Source organism: Lithobates pipiens, unplaced genomic scaffold (assembly GCF_037356315.1).
Source record: "Lithobates pipiens isolate NorthernLeopardFrog02 unplaced genomic scaffold, aLitPip1_a1.2 Scaffold_16, whole genome shotgun sequence".
Classification (NCBI taxonomy): domain Eukaryota; kingdom Metazoa; phylum Chordata; class Amphibia; order Anura; family Ranidae; genus Lithobates; species Lithobates pipiens.
In genome coordinates, this window is record NW_027507748.1 from 401,745,133 (window position 1) to 401,760,763 (window position 15,631).

A 15,631-nucleotide genomic window follows, 5' to 3' on the forward strand; every position below is an offset into this window, starting at 1 on the left:
TGTGTAAACAATACACAGTGGGAGGAAGCTTCTCATTGGCCAGGAGCGATCCAGAGGGGGTGGCCGAAAACGAACGGCCATCCCCTCATCACGAAGCGCTCCTGGAGGGAACCGGACCGTCGTATCCAACGGGAGGGGGTCCGATCGGACCCCCCACCCGCTGGAAGGCAATCACGTACATCTACGTGATTGTGCCTGCCTGTGCCATTGTGCTGACGTACATTGGCAATACGGCGGTCCTGAAGTGGTTAAGCAAAACTCCTTTATAACTGGCTCTGTGAGTACTGCAGAGGCAGTTATAAAGCATTACCCACACTGTCAGTTATAAATATATACAGAGCCAGTTAAAAAGGATTACTGCTTTATAACTGTTTTTTTGACCGTCACTTTTACTAGTGATTCCAAAGCCTGTGCAATACTTCATCCAGTCAACTTTTCTGGGTAGAATTATCTCCCCTTCATCTTGAGCCTGGCACAGGGCTGCTGAGGGAGAGGAGTGGCGAGAGATAGCAGGTTCAGAAGGATTAGTTACTGAAGAAAAAAATCATAGCTACCATTATTAAAAGCAGTGCTCCTTGGCCTGGAGCATCAGACCCTTCAGTTGCAGGAATGGAGATGGATGTACACCAGCCGGCAGCCACCCTACTTTCCCTATAGGCAGCCACAGCACCTTTCTGGCTTTCATGTGCGTGAGGTGAGTCTCAGTAGATGGTGGTGCATAAGGCCTCTTCCTTTGCATCCCTGTCCCCCCTCTGTTCCTGGTGTCCTGGTTGCCAGATGACCGTCAGCTGCAAGGCGCATGCGCAAACACGGACTTCCTGTTCAGCGGCGGCTTGGGTTGCAATGGAACGGCTTGGTAGGCGGGGAATGGGGAGACTCTTTCTGCTCCTCCCACCACTACCCAGCCTATGCGGAACATCAGCGGCTGGTGTTAGAAGCCCTGCATGTCAGAACCCATGGCCGGATCTGCATGTCCCAGACATGCAGCCCAGTGGCCCGGCAGCCTGGTCTGCCCATAGGCCTGCTCTGCACCCTACCCACCTATGAGCACCGTCCAGGGATCTACCCCCTCCCAACCTCCTAGTATTGCCCCTTTTAGAGAATACAGAACCAAGGATCATTTTGTGGTGCTAAGTAATTTGCATGGAATTTGTTCATGACCCAAAGAAAAATAGTAAAATAGAGTCTCTGTAGTTGGCAACAATAGATCCATCCCAGCAACAATAGACTCCCAACAGCCAGCAGCAATAGACCCCTCCCTTAACAGTAGTTCCCTCCAAGCAACGATTGACCCCCAGCAACATAAGAGCGTAACAACAGATTCCCCAGCAGCAAGCATCAATAGGACATCCCCAGCTCCCCTTCATTGAACTGCGTTCCCCCACGTTCCCACTGAAAAACAGCCCTGCTGTTTTTCAAGATGCAATTTGGTTGAAACCTCGCATTGTTTTCAAAATAGGATCTCCCATTGCTGTTGGATGTTATTGCATCAGATGCCTTCAATCACCCTGTGGTACCTCTCACTGAAAACTGCTTTACTGGTGGCAATAACATCAGCCAGAAGACAGTCAGCATTGGTGGCCTTGGGATTTAAAGAATCCATACTCGCATACTTCCCAGACAGGGTGGTACTGACCTTCAGAGTCCATATCACACGAGAGGTTGTCCTCCTATGTTCGTTTTGGGGAGTACTCAAGAAATTAGACCATTGGATGTGGGCCAAGCTTTAAAATGTTTAATCAAGGTGACGTCTGCCATTAGGAAGTCGAGCATCTGTTTGTCATTCCAGGTGGAGCACATAATGATTTTATGATTTCAAGCAAGATTATTGCCTCTTGGTTGGTAAAGCTCATCTCCTTGGCCTACAAGTTGAAAGGGTTGGCTGTGCCTGGAGAATCACAGAACCCTTCACTATTAGGGTCTCGACCGTGAGAGTGGCAGCAGGCCGAGTGTCTGAAAATTTTTGCAAGGCAGCTACGTCGGCACCAAAATATTCATATTCATGGCTTAATGACAGTTGAGTTTGGCAGAGGCATCTTGTCTTTTGTTTTTTTAGTCAGAATTGAGGAGTGTGTAGCATTATCTCTCCCCTGTTTTGGCTAGTTAGTTTTGGCTATTTATGAAATACTTACCTTAGAATGAGACGTCGTTATTTCACCCAGTCCATGCCGAAAGAGCTGACATTTTCTCTCGGCATGTCTTTCGGGTATCGCAGCTCCGGCGCTGTGAGTGGCTGGAGCCGCAATATCATCACTCCCGCGCGTGGGCGCGGGAGACTCCTTTCCAGCCAAGTTCAGTGTCTGACGGACTTTCAGCCGAGAATCCCCGGAGCGCATGCGCCTCTGTAGTTAGCTGCTCATTGCAAGAGGAATATCTCCTGAACTGTACAGGTTCAGGAGATATTCTTTTTACCTACAGGTAAGACTTATTATAGGCTTACCTGCAGGTAAAAGTAAAAAAAAATACTATACAACCACTTTAAAAACAGCTGGGAATTCCATCACTCATAAGCTCTCAAAGCCCAGCCATTGTCAGCACCTCCTCCTCTCCCTCTCATATGACTGAACCAGAGCTGACCAAAAATAGGTAATATGCATATATACTTTATATTTATTATCCAGGTTAGGCAAGATAGGCATCAGGAGACAGGGAGCGAACATTTTTAAGCATAATTGGTGTTAGGCTAGAATTTCGCTTTAAATCCTGACCTAGATACATACATTTCTTAACACAGATTTCCAAATGTATGTAATGCCCTGTACACATGGTCGGAAATTCCGATGAAAAAAGTCCAATCGGATTATGTTGTTGGAAAATCCGATCGTGTGTGGGCTCTATCGAACTTTTTCCATCGGAATTTCCAACACACAAAGTTTGAGAGCAGGATCTAAAATTTTCCGACAACAAAATCCAATCGCATAAATTCCGATTGTGTGTAGACAAAGTGCCACATATGCTCAGAATAAACTAAGAGACAAAAGCTATTGGCTACTGGCCCGTTTATAGTCCCGATGTACGTGTTTGACGTCACCTCGTTCAGAACGTTCAAATTTTCCGACAACTTTGTGCGACCATGTGTATGCAACACAAGTTTCAGACAAAATCCGTTGGAAAATGTCCGTCGGATTTTGTAGTCGGAATGTCCGACCGTGTGTACAGGGCATAACAATAGCAAAGTGACCAAGTGCATGCAACAAAACTATCCTACTTTGAAATGGTAGAAATCACTACATATATATAGCGGGTGTCTCACTCTATAACACACATTCCCGCCAAGCTGGCTGGAACAATGCACACAGGCTTTCCAGCTTGAGTTAGGGAGAGCTGCCTGCTAGCAGCTGTTAGGGGGATTCTTCACCTCCCCCCCTTCCTCCTGTTTTTCACTGACTAATGCCGCGTACACACGACCAGACTTTTCGAGGGACTAGGTCCGACGGTCTTTCCGACAGAATTTTGGCGTTTTTGTCCATCGGACTAGCATATATGTACGGATTTCTCGGGCTGGCGGAGTTCCGGTGGGAAAATTTAAAACATGTTCTATTTCTAAAGTCCACCAGATTTTTGGCAAGCAAAGGTCCGATGGAGCCCACACATGATCGAATTGTCCGATGGACTCGTTCCATCGGACCTTTGCTGTCAAAAAGTCCGGTTGTGTGTACATGGCATTAGGCTACTTTCACACTGAGGCTCTTTACAGGCTATAGTGCTAAAAATAGCACCTGCATAACGCCTGTAAAGCGCCTCTCCTGTCACTCCAGTTTGAAAGCCCGAGTGCTTTCACACTGGCAGGATGCTAAAAAAACACTGGCAGGACGCTGGCAGAACGCTAAAAAAAAAAGTCCTGCAAGCCACATCTCATGATTGAAATCAATTGGCAGCGCTGCCAATGCACCGGCAAAGTGCTGGTGCAGCAGCGCTTTGCGGCCGTCAGCGGATGTTAAAAGTGCCCTGCTAGCAGTCGAAAAAAACGACGGTAAAAATAGCGGCACTTTGCCGACGCCTGCCCATCCCAGTGTGAATGTGCCCTTAATGTAATGTGAGCGGACACACACAGAGCTATAGATTCAGCAACTTCTCTTGTGCCCCTATTGGCTGGAAGAAGAAAAACAATTAAAGGCACGGTTACAACAGCCAATGGGAAGCCTGCCTGGTCCAGGATGTACACTTGGGCACTGATTGCAGGATTTGGCGAGAGGGCATTTCTGCCCATCTGCAGTGAACAGAGACGCTGCACTACAGAAGGATTTACCTGAGCACTGTATACAAACATAATTGCTGGTAGTCATCTTGCTGACACTTGTAGTACTACAGGGATACAGGATAAGGCTATCCAATTCTGGGACATTGTATACAGACATATACATAAATATACAGTACATATACAGTCCTCTCACCTTGTTGAACAAAATCCTGTCTTTTTCACTTGATAAACTGGGCCAGTTATATTGTTTGCCCTGCTACACAGGAGTTAAAGTGCACCAACGAAAGTGGCTAGCTGAAGACACCAAAGATTATCTTTGCTTCAAAAAGGACTGCAGCTGTTAGGGCAATACAGATCTGCACACACATATTCAGGGTTCTGTGTGTGTGTGTGACAGTTTATCTTAAAGTTAAGCCATTACTGGCTGACTTGAATAGGTTATAGGTTGAATAGTGTAAAGTTGGGCCTGTGGTGTCAGGGGACAGTAGAGAGAGGCCTTACACAAAGGGAGTCATTCCTGTGCTCTCCTCCTGCCTGGACTTATAGAGCCAATCTGAGTAGAGGTAACCAATCTAATTTGAAGTGCCATATCGTGCTTTATTTACCATTAAAGTGTGCCTCTGCTCTTGGGGACATTCTCAGGTTTGGAATCCCCTGAAAGAAGTTTGAATATAGGATTGAGAGCTCTATCGTTCTTAAATCTTAGTTATTGATCTCTAGTTGATTACTTGACTATATACTGTTTCTGTTTATTATTTTTCCACAGAAATATTGCAGTAAAGACAATTTTTGTGTTTTATCATAATGTGTGTGTTTCTCATTGGTCATTGTACTTAAACTATTGCCAGGTGTACCAGAGGGCCCTGAGGCTATTAGGGTTGAGAGGAAGAGTAATAGGCTGAAGAAACGTAAGCAGGTCCTACGGGGGTATCGCTACATATACATATTGTTTAGTGACTGGAAAATTATTTGGTTGCCCTCTACTGGTAAACATCTGACATTTCTTAATTTATTGGAAAATATGTGAGCAAAGCAGATGTAAACGAGTCCTTACAGTTTTTCCACTTCCTGGGTGAGATAGGCACTGGTGATGTCACCCTGGCCTCAGAGCTGCATCCTGGAAAGTTCTTATCACATGTTCAAGGAGGCAGACCCAGAGTCCTAGGCTGTGTTCCAGTAAATAAATGGAGATGGAGTCATCAGCCCTTGTAAAAAAAAGCAACTACAAGAATAAGGAGGAACAGAAAAGCAGATAACAAGATGGTCCAACCAAGTGTGCCGACGTAGTAGGAGGGGGAAGCCCACAAACAAGCATTTACCTTGCTTACCTACCCACACATATGCAGTCTGCATTCTCTCAGAGCTTAGCATTCTGCAACAGTGAAAGAGAACAGACTGCACATGTGTGGGTAGGGAACTTAGCCAAACACTTCTATCTGGGTTTCCAGAGCTGCATAGCCAATATTTGGTATGTCCTGCCATCTGCAGGACATACATGGGAGAGCAATTGAATAGGCAGCTTAAAAAGTAGGCATTCCTTTACTAAACAGAGCACTGCATATTAATGCATAGCCAAGGTTTTGGCAAAAGTCATTAAAGGTGAACAAACACTTTAAAGTGTATACAAAGAAAAATCTCTTTTTTTTTTGTTAAAACTCCTGTCTGCCTGCCTCAAGTCCTGGACATTCAACAAGAACTGGGATGAAATTTCCCCAAAGTGAAGGGAATGCCCTCCTTAGACAATTGTCAGTAGAACTAGTGTCCCTGATGCAAGACTTACCTTTGCTTCTGATGATTATTCTAAATTTTGGATTTTCAATCACTTTCTGTCTCAGTGACAAATGGGGAGGTTTAACCACTTGCCCACGTGTGCAGCCCACACTCTGTAACTGCTATGTCCACTGGACACAGAGGATTGCGGTGCTCAGTATTGGACCATTGTGAGTGGCCCAGATACGACATGATCGTTATGCCATTCATTACATCATTGTTTACTACTGTGTGTGATCTGTGATTGGCCCTCAGTGATTGTGTGATACTAGGGCCAATTACAGCACTTTGTACCATGTGATAGCTGTTGACCAATCACAGCATCACAATAACAATGATTCACGAATGAAAGCCATTTGTGACAGTTCAAACAATTGCTTCACTGCTGGTTCCCTTACTACAAATGGAGGTGGCATCACACAAAAGCTGATGGAAACATCGGCTGGGGTGCCGATATCACAGAATCCCTGGGCAGGTAAGTGTCCTAATATTAAAAGTCAGCAGCTACAGTGTGTGTCACTGAAGCAGCAGTGTCTACTACTACAATGATTTCTTGCTTCCACAGGGATCCCATGGGTATGGAATATGCAAAGTTACATTGGTCCAAGCTGGTCCAATGTACTGTAGATATGTAAATTCATCTTTAAACATCATTCCACAGGGGAATATCAGTTTCACTGTACTTTACAATTGCTACCACTACCAAATGAGATTTACAGTATTCAAACAGTTGTTAAAAAAATATTGTTTTATTTATAACATTTTCAGAGAAAAAAATGTCACATTTGATATTGATGTTAAAAAAACCATTACGCTTTTTTTATTGATAACACATTGAAGACTTATTAGTCATTATCAGTAATGCAGAACATTGGAATTAATGCAAACATGTTTAGGGAGAGGGATCTCTGAAGAATTGATAGGAGGAGGATGAAAGTGTCTCCAGTGTAAATATACAGGCAAGTTCTCCATTCCAGCTTGTGAAAATGACAATTCATTAAGAGTTTAAGACTTAATATATAGAATTACTTCAATAACTATTGCACATTCCTGCACAGGTCAGTATTTCAATACCACATCACCCATTTTTCGCAGAGATAATTCTACTGTAAAAAGTAAAGTAAATATATGCGGTCATGCTTTATTTAGACATGACCCTTGATAAACATACATGACTTTTATGGCATGGCAAGAATCCGGGAGGGTTAAGGAGCACATTGAGGTGACCCCTCAATAGAATTGTGATTCTCTGCATTACCAGTTAGGATGTAAGTTTTATTTTTATTTATTTTTTATTTTTATGTTTTCCTCACATTTGTTTTTTGGCAAACATGTAATGCAAAGTTTTTACACCTGGGGGGTAGAGCTGCACGATTTTGGCTAAAATGATAATTGCAATTTTTTTGCTTAGAAGAAAGATCACGATTCTCTCATGATTCTTGCGGCGTAACATCATCTTTCACATTAAAAAAAAAAATTAAAAATTGGGCTAACTTTACTGTTTCTTTTTTTTTTTTTATTAATTGAAGTGTATTTTTCTAGCAAAAAAATATTGATTTTAACTTAAGAAAGAAGTGTCAGAAAAAGATTTAGACTTTAAGTGGTTAAACTTCCTGCATTTACACTTGTTTAAAAACTTGGCAGACTGCCTGGATTTTTTCTTTGCACACAGAAGTTTCCCTTTGCTCTAAGAAGGAAGAGTTAGTTACAATGTTTAATTTTAAAAACTTGGCAGACTGCCCAGACGTTTTCTTTTGACAGCTGAGTGAGCAGATAAGTCTCCCCACTTGTTAATGAAAGAATCTGCAAACTCTGCAATAGAGATCGTCAGGGGGTTGAATCTTGATCATGATTTTTTAATGATTAATTGTGCAGCTCTAATGGGGGGTATTTAAAATTACAATGTAAATTACAATGGGCTTATTCACTAGATCTGATGATTAGTCTCATTTTGATGTTCATCCTATGCCATTACAATTCCATTTCTTGTGAAGCAGCGTACCAAAAAGTCAGAGGATATCAAATTCTTCAGTGGAGCTAATTAAATTCAAAGGATGCAGAGTGTAGAAATAGGTATGGAGGGGCACAATTTTACAACACAATTCTAGTTAACAACACCACTGAAGTAAATTGGAAAACAAAGACTATCATTATGGTTGAAGACACATAAATTGAATCTATACTGTTTCCCTTTTTCCCACATGCATATAAGCTAGAGCAGGGGTAGGCAACCTGGGGCCCTCCAGCTGTTGCAGAACTACATGTCCCATCATTCCCCTTCCTTTCATGGACAGTCAGTCTAGGCTTAGCATGGTCCCCATTAACCACTTGTCGACCAGTCGCCGCAGTTATACTGTGGCAAGGTGGCTCAGCTGCGCGAATTGACGTACCGATATGGCAGATCGTGTACTAGCTTCTGTGGGCACACGTGTGCTGATCGGCCAGAGGGGGAGCCAATCATTCCCCGCAGAGACAGAATGGGGATCTGCCAAAGTAAACAAAGCAGATCTCCCTTCTGACAGGAAATTACACTGAGATCTTGTCTTTCTGCTATGCAGGAAGACGAATCTCTGTGTTTTCCCAGGCAGCCCATTCTCCATAGAGTTAACACATCCAGGGAACACAGTTAACCCATTGATCACCCCTGATGTTAACCCCTTCCCTGAAAGTGTCATTCGTATAATGTCAGTGCATATTTTTAGCACTGATCACTAATAATGTCACTGGTTCCCAAAAAAGTGTCAAAAATGTCAGTTAGGTGTCTTATGTGTCTGCGCAATGTCACTATCCCACTAAAAATCACTAATCGCCACCATTACTAGTAAAAAAAAATCATAAAAATGCCATAAATCTATATCATAGTTTTTAGACGCGATAACCTTTGCGCAAACCAATCAATATACGTTTATTAGGATTTTATCAAAAATATGTAGCAGAATACATATTGGCCTAAATTGATGAAGAAATTTGGGGTTTTTTAATTTTTTAATTGAGAATTTTTTATAGCAGAAAATAAAAATATAGTTTTTTTCAAAATTTACAGTCTTTTTTTGTTTATAGCGCAAAAAATAAAAACCACAGAGGTGATCAAATACCACCAAAAGAAGCTCTATTTATGGGAAAAAAAGGACACACATATTATTTGGGTACAGCATCATACGACATCGTACGCACAATTGTCAGCTAAAGTAACGCAGTGCCGTATCGCAAAAAATGGCCTGGTCATTAAGGGCATAAAACCTTCTGGGGCTGAAGTAGTTAATGCACTTTAGCAGCATAGTTCCTATGTTCTGTAAATCAGGTTTTATTACTGCTCACTGCTGCACTTTCAGTGACCTTCCTACTACTTATGCTGATCTGGATGCCAAGTGTCATCTTATGCCTAGTCTTTATTACTAATCGCCCTGTATGTTAAATGGTGTTAGTAACACTTTTAATCCATTTCTATACTCACTTTATAACCATATCAGGTGACAATATGTTAGGTTTATCTTTAGTAACTGGTTCAGGGCATGTTATTTTTTTTATAGCACTACTACTATGTACTAAATATTACTTTGAGGGATTTTTTGGGGTATTGCATGCTTTGTACACTGAACCTAGTGTGTTCAAGGGGCTGAAGTTCTTACGGAGGTTGAGGCAAAGAACAGAGAACCCATCCTAACCAGTGGCTCCTACGGGTGTAACACTGCATGAAGTTAATTAAAGCTATTCCTACCCTTGATCCCCACAGGACAGTTCTGCCAGCTTGTTAATACAAGTGTGCTGACAGATTGGGACTTTGCAGCCATTGCTTAGTAGCCCCTTATTCCCCATCTTCTGCTGGATAGGAGCAGGGGCAGAGGACATACCCGGGGGGGGGGGGGGGGAGCAAACTGACAGGAAACAGATGAGGGTAGGGGCGGGTAAGCAAACCCGTGCACAGTTCTGATCTGACAGCAATCCTGTACTAACAAGCAGGCAGCTGTGTATAATCCAATACAGGAGTGCTTTGGCAGGAAGGAGGAGCTGAATGGGGCTAGAGAGCACAGTCCACACATCCTCATAGCTCTCTTCTCCTCTCCTGGACACTTCTATTGCTCAGCTTTGTGGGCTGTGTTCTTTCTCCACCCGCAGCTCCTTTCCTGCCAGTGCAGTGCTTCTGTATTCCTGTAAACGGAGCTGACAGTTATTGGCTTGTTAATACTGGAGCACTGCACTGGCAGGAAGGAGGAGCTGGAGGGGAACTTCTTCTTGGCTCTCTCTTCCTCTCCTCACCGTTTCTAGAACCCGGCTGACAGGAGTAGTGATGCTGATGTGACTATTCCTGTCAGGCTCTAGCTAAAACTTGCAGCGTTGCCCCCCCACCACCACCATAATCTGCTGTGCCTGGGGCAGTCGTCCCTCCCACCCCCTTATCCCGGCCATGGTGACCAGATTGGTGCTGCCTGAAAATAGGTAAGTATAAGAGAATGGAATAGGGAAGGGGAGAGATTGGGATAGGAGAAGTAAAGAGTAAAGAAGTAAAAAGAGAAGATGGAGAAGAGGATATTTACAGTATGATCTTTTGGAAACACAAGGCATTTGGAAATGTACCCCTTGTGTTTCATGTCCGTATGTGAGAGCATACATATGTATTAATGGTAAAAATAAGGGAATAAATGTATTTTTGTATTTACATCTAAAAAAACAATAAAAACAAACAAAAAAAAAAAATATTGCATTAAAACTGTGTGATACAAAATGTACAATAGTTCTAAATGATTTTTGACGAATAAGGTTACTTTAAACAAAAATGTACAATATTTCAACTTAAAGATTACATTGTCCAGCAATGGATATGGCATAGTTTCAATCAATTAGAATATATCACAGTATACATTTAAATATGAATAAAAGACAGTGCATGTGACATAAAATGTTTCACGTTCAGTTTGCTTGCGTTTACTGTAGAGGTAAGTATTACTGCACTTTTTTAATAATTCTATATCATATAAATTCCAAAGACATCTGTTTTTATTATAAAGTTTATATTTTCTATTTTCCATGCTATAACTATGTGGTTTACATTCTGTAAAGCCAGATTATGGCTGTTTAAAATACATTTTGTTGTCATAGCTATTCCCAACACATATTCATATATTGCAAGTCACACAGGAACCTGCAGAGCATGGCAATTTCTCAGACGGTGTGTTTCAATTGGTTAGTGAATTATACAACATACATGTGGTTCTACTAGATATCTATAATATGTTTACTATGTGTTTTTGTATAGGATTTTGACCGTTGCAAATTAAATAAGTAGATTACTGCTGTGCTGATGCTGGATGTCTTTCAGAAATCTATTTATATATATATAAAAAGAAAAAACTTCCAGGACTCCAGCATTGATATTGGAGTCCTTTACAAATGTAGCACGTGTTTGGTTAGATTTTACAATTTTTTTTCAATTTTAGATTAGAGTAGAGAGGGAGTTTTTATTGCTGCCTGTGTCCCCTCTCTATTTTTCCTGTTGACCGCTATCATTGAAGTGAAAGAAAATTTTGAGTAGTCAACAGAATAGGAATAAAGGGTGAATCTTACAATGGGGACACTAGTTCTAGTCGCAACCAGGGATTCCTCACTTTGGAGGGATTTCCTCCTATTTCCAGTTGTGGCTATAGGACAGAAAGTGTTAGGAAATCTCCCCAATGGGACCAAAAAAAAACTGACAGGGTCATAGCCCTTCCTAATGCTGGCCATAAGCTATACGAAAAATCGGCTGAAATTCGGTTATTAGACTGTTCAATTCGATTTTTTTTGGCCAGTTAATGGGCCTTAAAATCGATAATTGTTTGGACGTTTTTGAGCCGAAAAAACGAAGGAAAAGTTTGGAAATTTTCTGCCGAACGAACGATAAACTGAAAGGTTAATGTGTTTCCCGTTCGAGCTGTCTGCACTGGGTATATGTAAAAAAACTAACATAAAATGAATTTATTTATGTCCACTGAATGATTTATCGGTCATTACATGATGGCACCATCGTTTGTGCTCATGGCCGAACGTTCGTTTTTCGAAATTGGGTTCGCCCGATTTTTCGGATAGTGTATGGACAGCATTATCCAAAATTAAGAAAAAGTGTTGCCTTCGGTTTTACAATAAACAAAATATATACAATCTCCCAGTTCTGCTTCACACACGTATTGTAGTGAGCAGTTTGTCCTATCTATAATGGCTGTTTTATACAGCATTGCTGCTTGTGACGCATGTGATCTCAATACTCGCTTAGAGAGCAGGAAGCATGTGCTGTAGCTTAAAACATAACTACATTAGGATTGCAGATCCTTTACCCCCCAGTTCACAGTGTCACATTGCATGTGATTCACACAGGAATTTGGCGCAATTCATGTGTGAATCACATGCGATTCCGTGCAGTGCAATATGAGTCCATTTTAAATGGCTCAAATTGAACTGCATCTGCATGAAAAAGATGCAGGCATCTTGTCCGTATGTGAGAGTATACATATGTATCAATGGTAAAAATAAGGGAATACATTTATTTTTTGTATTTACATATAGTACAAAAAAAAAAAATGAAAAAAAAAAAAATGAAAATATTGCATGGGTGTTCATACCCATGCAATCCGACTGAGGCTTGGTTGTTCATACCCATGCGATTCGACTGCGGCGATCGATTTGTGACCTGCTTTTGGGGTGTCGTTAACTTTTAATTCACACCCGCAGCAGATCGCGATTTCTATGCAGTGTGATATGGGAAGGACAGTGTTTCCTGTGTGTTTCCTGCATAATATCAATGTGAACCGGGACTCAAAGTTAATCTCCAGGAAAAGGCAAAATCCTTTCTTGAAGTAAGATTACACCGCACTACAGGGTTTACTGTAAATGTTTTTTCATTTCTTTTCTCATGAAAAATCTATTTTATTTACTTGATCTCTGCAAGGCTGGCAGACAGCGCTCTCCTCCACTCTCCTACACTCTAGTGGTGAACAGTTCCTTGGAGTCCTCACATTCATTGCAGAAATATGGGTCCTGCATTATACATGATGATGTCAGAGGACCTGTGACCTGTGAGTGTAGGGGAGAAGAAGCTACAGGAAAACTGTCGTGGTGTGTGTGTATTGTGTGTGTATGTGTCGGAGAGTGGGGTTCTAATTACTTGAGGTAGAAAAACTCTTATTTTTTCATGCAGCCTGCAAAGAATAACAGCTAAAGGTCTGCACTTAAAATACAGCTATTAATTTGTGCATTAAGGGCCCAAAATACTCACCCCCATACCCATGGCAACCACTGGTCTTGGAGGCACTGCTAAATACATGAATCAAGCATCATGAGTCCAAAACATTCACCCCCCATACCCATGGCAACCACTGGTCATGCAGGCACTGCTAAATACATGAATCAAGCATCACGAGTCCAAAACATTCACCTCTATACCCATGGCAAACACTGGTCTTGGAGGCACTGCTAAATAGATGAATCAAGCATCACGATTCCAAAACATTCACTGCTATACCCATGGCAAACACTGGTCTTGGAGGCACTGCTAATAACTACAGGACTCAAGCATCATGAGTCCAAAACATTCACCCCATACCCATGGCAACCACTGGTCTTGGAGGCACTGCTAAATACATGAATCAAGCATCACGAATCCAAAACATTCACCGCTATACCCATGGCAACCCCTGGTTTTGGATGCACAGTTAAATATATAAATCAAGCATCACGAGTCCAAAATATTCACCGCTATACCCATGGCAACCACTGGTCTCGGAGGCACAGTTAAATACATGAATCAAGCATCACGAGTCCAAAACATTCACCCCTATACCCATGGTAACCACTAGTCTTGGAGGGACTGCTAAATACATGAATCAAGCATCACGATTCCAAAACATTCACCGCTATACCCATGGCAACCACTGGTCTTGGAGGCACTGCTAATAACTACATGAATCAAGCATCATGAGTCCAAAACATTCACCCCTATACCCATGGCAACCACTGGTCTTGGAGGCACTGCTAAATACATGAATCAAGCATTATGAGTCTAAAACATTCACCCCTATACCCATGGCAACCACTGGTCTTGAAAGCACTTCCAATTGAATGAATAGATACTTTAGACCAATTACGATTCAGTTCAATCACTAGATTAGTGCACCAGATCTCTATACACAGCACTACAGGTGCCTTCTGGCCAACCTGAAAAAATGCTGTGGGAACAATAGTGCCCGTGTTATATGAATACAGTATAAACAAGTTCATAGTAATGACATATAAATGCTAATACCACTACGATAAACCAAATAAATAAAGACCCTACTAAATATTCACATACCGGGTTTCTGATCCCCCTCCCCCCCTTGCCAGTTACTAGCATAGTAAGATGTTCAAATATATACATTGCAATATATACACAGAGTAATGCACCCTCTACTGTAAACATAAGGTTATTCAAAGGCAACAAAAAGTTCAATTGACACAAAAAGGTACAAAGTTGCAGAACATCATATTCAGAATAGGAAAATACATTCATCTCACAGATGTTACTTTTAGAAGAAAGAATAATGTTGGAAAGCAGTTATCCTTTGTAGTGGATCTTTATCCTTATGCGGTATGGTTCACCCTGGCAGTTAGTCATGTCAAATACATCAATTTCTATTTTCAAGACTTGCTATGGATATGAAATATCTTCTTTCCAGATATATGGAACTGATCAAACACATTATATTTTAAGGGGATCCTCGAAATACCAATGGCATCTATTGGTTGTACTGTTTGGGTTTTGGGAGCTTTCGTGTTCTTGTGCGGTGGCACAGCTGTGTAATATAATTGTGCAAAATAAATATGTTTGCATTACTTCATTAATTCACTCATTTTTTTTAAAGTCAGTTCTTCCAAAATATCTAGTATGCATTCACAAGGAAGTTCATTCTACAGCATGTGCTGATTTAAACCAGATAACCAAAATATGGAGAATTTTCCAGCTGTTCAACGTCTGAAAAATAGAAAGAAAATAGTAAGACTTTGTTTTCACAAATTGATTGATTTGTTAATTTAGTGTATTGAAATTTGCTATCACAAAAATAAAGTAAAACGTGAATTGCAACCCTACTTGGCACTGATGGGGGAAGAGAGAAATTTAGGGGAATCTAGTATGCCTTATGCCGCGTACACACGGGCGGACTGTATGGCGTACTTAGTCCGCCGAAACACATTTCAGCGGACAGTCCGCTCGTGTGTGGGCTTCAGCAGACTTTTTCAGCGTGCAGTCCGGCGTACTAAGAATTTTTTTCGAAATTCTGTCCGTCGTACTCGCATTTCGGTGGACAATCCGGCCGTGTGTATGCCAGTCCGCCGTACTTTTGAAATGAGCGGACTTTTCCCGCCCGGAGAAAAGTCCGCTCATTTCGAGCGGGTATCCAGGTAGGCGGGGCCCGCGAAGGAGACGTCGCTGGCCCTGCCGCCTGGTATGGACTTAAAGGGGAACCCCCACGCCGAAAAAAAATCGGCATGGGGGTCCCCCCAAGTCCACAACAGACCCTTGTCCGAGCACGCTACTCGGCCGGCCAGGAAAGGGGGGCGAGCGAGCGCCGCCCCCCCCTCCTGAGCCGTACCAGGCCGCGTGCCCTCAACATGGGGGGTGCCTTGGGGAAGGGGGGGCCGTGCGGCCCCCCC

The 15,631-nt window shown here is 42.1% G+C and overlaps 1 protein-coding gene across 2 annotated transcripts in view; it reads right to left on the minus strand.

The window, feature by feature from the left end:
* Positions 1 to 6,700: 6,700 nt before the first annotated feature.
* Positions 6,701 to 15,631, minus strand: part of P2RX1 (purinergic receptor P2X 1) — a 126,594-nt gene continuing 117,663 nt past the window's right edge. For both annotated transcript variants that reach the window (XM_077482349.1, XM_077482350.1), the window contains one exon: positions 6,701 to 14,951. The gene's annotated coding sequence lies outside the window, so the exon portion shown is untranslated. The remainder of the gene's footprint in view (positions 14,952 to 15,631) is intronic.